Source organism: Serinus canaria, chromosome 3, assembly GCF_022539315.1.
Source record: "Serinus canaria isolate serCan28SL12 chromosome 3, serCan2020, whole genome shotgun sequence".
Lineage (NCBI taxonomy): Eukaryota > Metazoa > Chordata > Aves > Passeriformes > Fringillidae > Serinus > Serinus canaria.
Genome location: NC_066316.1, coordinates 74,688,025 through 74,697,955, shown reverse-complemented (window position 1 = coordinate 74,697,955; position 9,931 = coordinate 74,688,025).

The window sequence follows — 9,931 nt, the reverse complement described above, 5'->3', positions numbered from 1 at the left end:
ATGTAAAGCCCAGTCCTGATGCAAAAGAAGAGTGACACTCATTTTTACCTTTCACATGGAAGGATGAAAGCTGAGTGTTCTAGATACAATATATATTTGAACCTATAATTTTCACCTTAAAAGTAAACACATAAAGACCTAAAAGAAACTGTCACTATGATTAGCCTGCTGGGGAACCAAATATTTTTCAGTCTAATCACCATCAAAGTGGTATTAATACCATTTCATGTCAGATAACAAAAAAGAAAAGCAACATTTAAAGTTTGTTAAGGAAGAATGCAAGACTAGACTGAATGGTCATGAATACTGAAGAAAATTATTTAACATTACACTGGATCACAGCTTCTGAAAAAAAGTTAAAAATATCATTTTATTGTGATAAAATGTAATTCTGGGACTTATATGCAAGAGAGGTGCATTAAAAGCATTCAGAATATATCTTTTTGTCATGTCACTCTTCAAAAATCTGCTGGCTCTTTTTTTTTTTTTTTTTTTTTTTTTTTTTTTTTTTTTTTTTTTTTTTTTGTTATTTTGAAGGAATACAGCTTAGGAAGGATATGAAATAATTTGAGACAGTCCAAAAGAAGCAAATAGAAATGATAATTGGTATTATAGAATAGGTAGAAGAGAAATGATATCTTGACCTACAACATACACAATGATCTTTTAATCATGTAAGAGGAGGTCTAAAAGAAGAAAATTCATCCATCTTTGTATGGTCAGATTACAAAATAAAAAGCAATAAGGTAAAATTCCAGAAAAGAAGATTTAAATTAGAAATAATGAAAATATCTTGAAGAGTGAGTACAGTGAAGTACAAGAACAGCTTGCTTAGGAAGGCTGTGCAAATGAAATCTTGCCTGTTAAATGAAATCTTTTACAAACAGCCTTTAAGAGTGACACAATTATAGTATATTCTGTCCTCATGCACAAAATGTATCCAAGGACAAGATAACCATTTTTACTGCTATTTATAAGTCCAGTGATCAAATTTATCTCTAAATATATCCCTCTAAGATGGATTTTCCCTGGGAAAAAAATGCCACTGGAAAAGATTGTTTTCAGTTTAACATAATGTATACAGTTCTTATGCCTAGAGTTTGCACTAGACATAAGCAGAGAAGATTTGGGAATGATTCACAAGAATGATCAAAGCCATGTGAGGCATCTCTTCTAGAGGTATGAATAGAATTTAACTTATCAAACAAAAGAACAGAGAGTTACTTAGTCTCTCTGCCACCAGAAGAATGTAAATTTCAAAAGAAATGGGATCTACAAAGCAGTAGAGTAGGATATAAGGCACTCTAACAGCTAATGAACAAGAGCACAGATTTTTAACAATTAAACAACAAAACAATTTGCCAAGGACTTTAACAGGACATATACATTTATAGAAACAGATATGAAAATAATGCTCACGTTTAACTATAAATTTAGACTCAAGAACAAGAATTTTATATTGATCCATCGATATTAACATTCATTCAATGTCACAGGTGTAACATCAGCATGCAGGAACTGAGATGCTGAAGTGTTCAAAATACCTGGTGAACTGTGAATACAGAAAGAAACATGACACACCTTGTAGTTAACCTTATCCAGAAAGTGCACCTGGATTTCAAGAATGCAGAAGTATCTACATCACCCTTGGAAGGGGTGACTGAAGCCTTGCAGTCCATGTAGAAGGTACAAAACACTAGGGAGGCAATGCAAGTGGAATTCAGTTGTCTAAACATACTCAGTCTCATGATCTCTTCTTGTTCAGTATGTTTAATTCTAAGTCAGGGATGTTTTACCAGAAAGAGGCAGTGATAATCTCTTGTGATGGACCAAAATCTTAACAATCTTTCCTTAAGGAAGGATAAAAAATAAGTAACAAGTAAAGAAATAATTATGCGTTCACTGCCCAGGGAGGTCACTGAATTTGAAGTTTGAATTTAGTCACCTCCTAAAGAATTCTGCAGTTGTGCTGAAACTTCCAGCTCCACATGTCTGGGAGTTTTATGATGATTTACTGGATCTTAGATGGCACTGAGTGTCCTTGTTTAGGTAACATCACAAGGTTGAGTGCTAATAATTAATTTTTTAAATCCTTTGGTGATATTTTTGTCATAGCTGTGGTGCAGGTAAATTAAGCTAGCAACTATCTAACCCTCTTTCCAAAAACTGAATGGCTAAGGACTTGAACTAAACATGTTCTGCTTCAAACTAAAACCAGAAGTAATGAAGGAAAATACTGACAGAAAATACATGTTTGTGTAACACAATTATTTTAATTTCAGTAGCATGAAAAGGCTATAATCAAGGATTAAACCAAACTTACTCTACATAGTTTGCATGTACAGAACACAAAGATTATTCCTGCCCTCTAAAATTTTAATGCTCACAGTCCACCAGGCTTTTCTAATAAATAATGAATTATAAATAAATAGAAGGGCTTTATTCTTTGTGCTATTTTCTAATGCACTATTATGTAACTTAGTTCCCAGCACATTGCTAACCACTCATAAAGGACAGTCAGAATGTGTACTTGACCCCTGATTCCAACAGACATACAAAGAATCAATCACTATATAATAGAACATGTTTCATATCTAATTTTTTACATATTTTTTTATTTTTTTTTCCAGTACCAACTGGAAAACAGGTCACTTTCAATCCCACTAAGAAAAGCAAATACAGTGAACTACTATTTGCCTTTCCTCTCCTCAGCCATTTTTCACAGGAGGCTGAAGCAAACAGTTGTTTCTAAGCATCTGCTGCTTTTACTGAAAAATTAACACAACAGACTTCTAGAAGGCCATCAAAATCTCAAGGTTAACTTTCAGAAAGCAGTGACTGAAATGCATTAGTGCTAACATTAAACTCTTCCTTTTATCTCCCTCTTTGTGCTACATTGTTTTTGCTTCACATGATACCATAGTGCAAGATAGGTTATAAATTATTATCTTTGATTCAGGGATTTTTGTGCTAGTTAAATAAGTCTTTGCTTTGCAGGGTTTTTTTTTTTTTTTTGAAGTGTGTACTAAAATATCCCTGAAACATAAAATAAAATATTCGTATAAATAGTATGATGACCAGTCATGTCCATTAAAAATCTTTCTACTCTCTAGTACACCTTCAAGGTAGTAGAATTAATCACCTGTGCAGATTTCATACTAAAAGTTCATGTGAAGCAATGTCCTTGACCAAGAGTAGAGGCTAAAATGTGCCTACAGCTCAGAACTTATTTGAACACTTCTGCAGCTGTTAGCTTTTCATAGCATACCTGACCCTCTGCTGACTCCTGTGGATAAAAAGCCTTTTATAATGGTTTCTAACTTAGCAAAATAGAGAGTGTAATTTCTCATGATCTGCTGCCTATTTGTTGGAAAATTGCAAAATTACAAAATGGACTGAACTGCCTTTAATCAAAGGATATGTTTATTCAATAAAACATGCTCATTTTATGTCCAGTGACTTCCTAGAAGGAATTCAGTCCCACAGCAGAGTTGCCAGTCAACATCTATATTGCCTACAGCATAATACTATATCATTAAGCAGGGCTAATTATCTTTAAAATAGAAAATCAGTAACTACAAAATGATTTTCAATTTATCATCTATGTTGTGAACTGTATTTTAATTAACCTCTTGTCTCACATAAGCTGATCATAAAGAAGTGGGCAGAAAAGGAATCCTACAACAAGTCTTAAAAATGAACAGTCCATATGTTTCATTACAGAGAGCAGAGAAAAGTTGTTCTTCCCCAAAGAAAGACACTCCACAGAAAAATCAAGAAGCCTAAATATTTCCAAGTGAGCACCAACTGGCATGTCATCTCTTGGCTCTATTTTTCCTGAGAGTAAACCATAAACAGCTATACACCTGGTTACTATATTTTAGTAGAACCACAACAAAAAGGCAAAATCTGTGCTACTATTTTGCTTCCACAGCTTCCACACTCATCTACGTAATTGTCTGTATTTTCCAATATCCTACATATATTTTCTTCTGTGCTGACCTGCAGTGCTACTAAGATCCTCATTCAAACAATTTATTTTGCAGATCCTACAAGAAGTTAACCAACTAAAACTGGTGTCTTATTCCATTTTTGGAAATATCAATATACAAATGACACTTATACAGGATGAAGCCATCAATGCTCTTGACTACACCTCAGTTCTAACACCACATTAAATCACACTTGAGAAGCCCTCAGGATAGGCAGTATCTTTTTTCACCTATTTTGAGAAGCACTTTCATTCAATTAGGTGCTACAGTAATAAATTTTTATCTTTATTATTAAAGGACCACTGTTAATAATCTAATGTCAAAAGTTGTTAGCATTGGTAACACTGAAAGCTGCAGTGTTTATATGCTAGCTTTGCCAGGTTTCCTCTTCTCTTAGTGATAAATCAGATTACAAGTTTTCTACTCTTGAGGCCACACTAACAAGCTGCATGAAGTTTATCCTCTCTCACCCTATAAGATAATATGATGTTCAAATTAATCAGATGCCTTCATGATGAAGGCCGTTTTAACTGCAGAATTATGTAAATTGCTGCACTCACTTGGCAACTTTTCAGGCACTAATGCTTAGCTCTACTGTAAAAACAGGGTTTTTTTGTGAACTGATGCATTCATTAATAATTCCTGGTCTCCACGATCTTTCTTTGCTACTCCAAATTCTATCAATGTTACAAAACAGGATCCCCAGCATATTTTTGTTTCTAAAAATACAAACATTTTTGTAGGTAGAGTACATTTCCAAGTGCAATAAAAAATAACTGAAAGAACAATACAGATTCTATGCCTGTAATATGTTCCTAATGTTTTATGCATCTCAATTATATCCACACAGACATACAGATGGAAAAAATTGTTGTTTTATAGAACAACACTGTAATAAAAATGGTAAAACACTTCCCATTCTAGCTTATGAGCTTAAACAAACTGGAATGGAAGACAGAAATACTTTAATACAAATACACCTTTTTATTTTCTTTATGAGAAAAATCTTTTTTTCACAGCGCTTCCATTACTGGAAGTTCTCATTCCACTGTCTAATTCCACATATTTCCTCCCATTTCTTTGTGACTGCTTCAATGCCAACATCTTTAACAGTGCAGCCTAATTATGTACACTATACACTGCTTTGTAATCTTCTGTCATGGCAGCTGCACTACCATTATCAGCTCATGCCATACGTTTTGGTGGTTTAAGAAACTGCATACCTTTGGCTTATCCTGAGGGCTTACCCTTATTTATTAAATAAAAATATTTTTTTTAATAAGATAAATATCTTTGCTTACTAGAAATCCTTAAATTAAAAAAAAGCATATCATTCAATGATATGCATTGAATATATATCATTCATTCACCTATAGATTAATTGTGCACCCAGTGGTCAAAATGAAAATGCACTCACTTTTGTATAACAGCTACATGTTTCAATGGGAAATGTATTAATGATTCATTTACTCCTAAAATAAAAGATAGTACAAAGTTGGAAGTGAAAGTATGGTACATTATGTGATACTTTTACATTTTCACCCTGATGTTCCATCAAACAAAAAAAGTCACACTATTAATGATAGTACTGATTTGAAACGGCAGAAAGTTAGGATGTGGTCCCTTTACACCTCAGAGTTTTGAACAGTGGTGGTAGTTATTTTAACTCTGGAGAGGGTTATGGGTCCCTTACAAGACTAGAAGAACTATTTTTCGCCCTGCAGAGGTATCCTGATATTACACAACTACTAGGCTGTTGTATCATGAGAAACTTAACTGGCACTCTAAAAGGGAGATTCTAAAAAATACATGAAGCACTGTGAACACACAGCATGGGAAATCTATGCCTGTGTGCTTCCATTTTACCTGTAAATTGCCTTGCACCTCAACAACGAGTACTTATTTCTTCTGAAAGTCTGTGTGTACTAATGCATGACTAGAGACTGAAATGCTTGAAATGCCTGGTTAGTCTTAGAAGTGAGATGAAATGGAATTTATTTCTTTTCTTAATACTAATCCAACTAAGATGGTTAAATGGTATTTAAACACTCTGAATCTAAATGTATATGTTTACCCACAGGCTATGTGTGTCATATTTTTTTAAACTCTCCCTTGATTTGGCTCCTTTTTTTAACCAATATCACTTAACTCAGATATTTTTAAAGTATACATCACCTCCTAATCTCAAAATTTCTCTCCTTCTTTGAAGAACTACTTCTTCTTCTACAACTGCTGAAAAAATTAACAAAACAGAACAAAAAAAAAAGGAAAAGAAAAAGAAGAAAGAAAAGGAAAATAAAAAAGAAAAAAAGGAAAAAAGAATGCCCAAGACTACTGAGCTGAATTAAGTTTTTTGCAAGGATAAGAAAACATCATTGTCCATCACAGTTCATTTAATCTGAGAGGAAACATCTAATTTCTGAAGGAGATGAAAATCCCAATAAAATACATCTGCAGATATATATGTACTTTAGGGGAAATCTTAAAAACAATACATAAATTCTTCCTGTCCAATTTTCTTTATGGGCAGAGAGAAAAAATTATTTTCCCTTACTCGCTAAGATGTTATATAACTTTATTTCTAACAAAAGAGCATTAGAAAGAGCTATGTTTTATCTGGCCATACCCTTCCAGAAAAGGTCTTAAAACAGTATGAAATGAAAGAAAGAAAAAGCATATCCCAATACGTGCTGACGTAAATGATGTGATGTGTATTTTCTGTACTCATTGCCCAATCAATAACCTTCATACAAATCCAATATATAAAACAGCACACAGTTCAATAAGCCTGGTAGGCACTCTTGTATTAACAAAGTATACAACATATTGACCTTGTACAATTTTGCTACATTAGATTACTTCTCTTTGTAAGTAAAGGAAATTTCTACTTGCACACGTTACCTTCACATACAAAAGTAAATGGAACTTTCTAATGTGAGTACAGTACATTATCAGTGGTTATAATTACAACTCTCTTCTCTAGCTTATCCTGCTGGATTTTTTTTTATCTCACAACACAAATTTAAAATATGCAAGCCCCACTGTATTTGAAAGTGAACCCCTTGTTTTCTAGATACCAAAATTACAATAGACTATGACATAACTTCTACACATAAAGAAGGCTGAAACAAATCTCTAATACACTGTGCTGGCATGGACTAGCATATGGTTAATTTTCTTAATAGCACGTAGTACGGGCTATGTTTTGGATTTGTGCTGGGAACAGTGCTGGTAACTGTAATCCAGTGCTATTGAACAGTGTTTACACAGTCAAGGCCTCTTCTGCTTCTCACCCCACCCCACCAGTGAGGAGGCTGGGGGTGCATGGGGAGTTGCGAGGGACACAGCTGGGACAGCTGACCCCAATGACCAAAGGGATATCCAATACCATGGGATGTCACGCTCAGCATATAAAGCTGGGGAAGGTAGAAGAAAGCAGGGACCTCTGGAGTTCCTGTTTGTGTTCCTAAGTCACCATTACGTGTGATGGAGCCCTGTTTTCCTGGCAATGGCTGAACACCTGCCAGCCAAAAAAAAGCAATGAATGTTTTGTTTTACTTGTTTTACTTCACTTGTGTGCATGCTTTTGCTTTACTTATCAAACTGGGTTTACCTCAAGCCACAAGTTTTTTCACTTTTACTCTTCAGATTCTCTCCCCCTTCCCACTCAGGGTAAATGGGGGAGTGGCTGTGTGGGGCTGAGTTGCTGGCTGGGGTTAAACCATGACATACACATAGTTCAAGAAATCATTCAATAAACCCAGAGATTGGTTGCATGACTGAAAATGAGTATGAGCTTTAAAAAAGCTTTTCTATGTTTGCAGTTTGAAGATCTATCCCTGTCCAAGGACGGCAGACATGTAATTCATCTGTGCATTATTGAAGTCAAATAATCAAAGCTTTAATTGCTCTAAATCATCTGTGCAGGCTCTACTTTTTCAAAGTTATCTTTTGAGATTTTTAAAGAAGCAAGTGTATAGTTATCCAAATTGACCCAAACTGTTACCGTATTTCTACTGCTACTGAAAACTTCCAGTGAAAAATTGACCATAACTTTGCCACTGGTTTTTGTAGCATAAAAGAAAGGTTGTCTTTAGCTTCTGCTCAGGAAAAATATGGGATGCAGCAGTTAAAGGCTCCAGGAAGAAAAATTCAAAGAGCTGGCTATGTATCAGCTTAAGTGGCAGATATTCACAGACTTCAAAGGAGTAGCTCTGGCTTAGGAATGACTACTGGAAGGAAAATTGAGAGATTCATGATTTGGAGCCAGATAGGACTATTGAGAATAGAAGGAAAGGCTACATGCACAGACAATTCCCTCTTCCATGTTTGTTCTGAAGCCAGAACCATGTATCACAACTATTAGATCCATAAATACAGTACAAGTAAGAAGACACATGATATAATGGAGGAGAAAATAATGGAAGCTACAGGAAAGACTATCAGAAGGCAGGCTAAGGAAAAATATATGTTGACCTTACACAGGAAAAAAATTAGCAATCACAAGACCAAGGAGGAAAAATAAATATAATGCAAGACATTAAAAAAGAAAGTTAATCAATAATATTACTACAATTTTATTAACATCCCTTGTTCCACCTAAACTTGAACATAAGTACTTCATTTCCTAACTGTGCAAAAAGGTTTGGAGGAAGTTGTGTGATATGGGTTTCCTCTTGTTGCTTTCTGAAGTCTTAGCCAGTAGATCCAGTCTAATCAGCAAAAATCCTCTAACATAATGGAACTATGCCAGAACAAAAACTTTTAGGATTTTTTCCTTCTCATTAAGTGAATTTTTTTCCTGCTTATTCTCTAACATTAGTATACTTTTTGCCTACTAAACACTTACTCTTAATGGAACATTATCAAAAGCTTCAGATTTACTTTTTACATTTTTTAACTTTCTAAGGATCTTATTTTCAAACAAATTTTCTTAGTTCCAGCAGAAGTTCTTCCACATGGTAAGAGAAAGTGAAAATTAATGTCCTCCAAAAAATAGCAGCAAAGACCACCCCTACAAGACCTTTTCTTTTGAAGGAGAAAAGCAAAAAAGGAAAGAAAAAAAAGGAGAAAAGAAAATACAACAAAAGAAAGAAAACAGTAAAGAAAAAAATGGGGATACTGTGAGGAAATAGAACAGATATCAAGGTTTGATCTACACACTATTCATATGCCAACTAATCTATTATACAAGCATGACATTCCTGAATCACTTACAACACACTCTGTAAATGAAATTATTCAGATACATGGAAGAAATACTAGAAATTAGAATTACTGCAAAATTTTTCCCCATAAGATCACTCAGACAGCATAAAGAAAACATCATGCCGCAATTCCTTTAATTTTCTCAGAACTCAGTGAGAACCATGGGAGCTGTTGAATTTACTTTTTTATATGTACCTAGTAGATATAAAGAAGTATATAAATATATATATATATATATGTATCTTCTTTATGTCTGTCTAGTATGAGACACTCATTCTGAGTCTTTTCATTCCCATATGAGGTGAAATCCTGTCACTGTTGAAATGAATGAGACTTTTGCTATTGATTTCAATGAAACCACAATTCTGATGAGTGTTTGTACTTTCTCTCATGGCTTAGAGAAATTCTTAACAAAAAAATCAGACAAACTACACCACAGGGATCCAATTCATTACAGTCATTTTTCATATGGCAGAGGGAAGAAATGTTTTGATTCAATGGGAAGATTGTGATATTTACCTAATGCAACAATTTGCATTGAGTCAATCTGCAGTGTTCATACACAAGTGTTCTTCAGAATTCTGTTGTTACAGTAGGCAATGAGAATATCTTTCTTCCATTGATTTGGTTATTAATTTCATTGATTTGGTTATTATGACAACTATTCATAGCCCATTTTCACTGCTTAAGAAAAAAGAATAAAGCACACATAAAATGTTAGTGTATGAAAC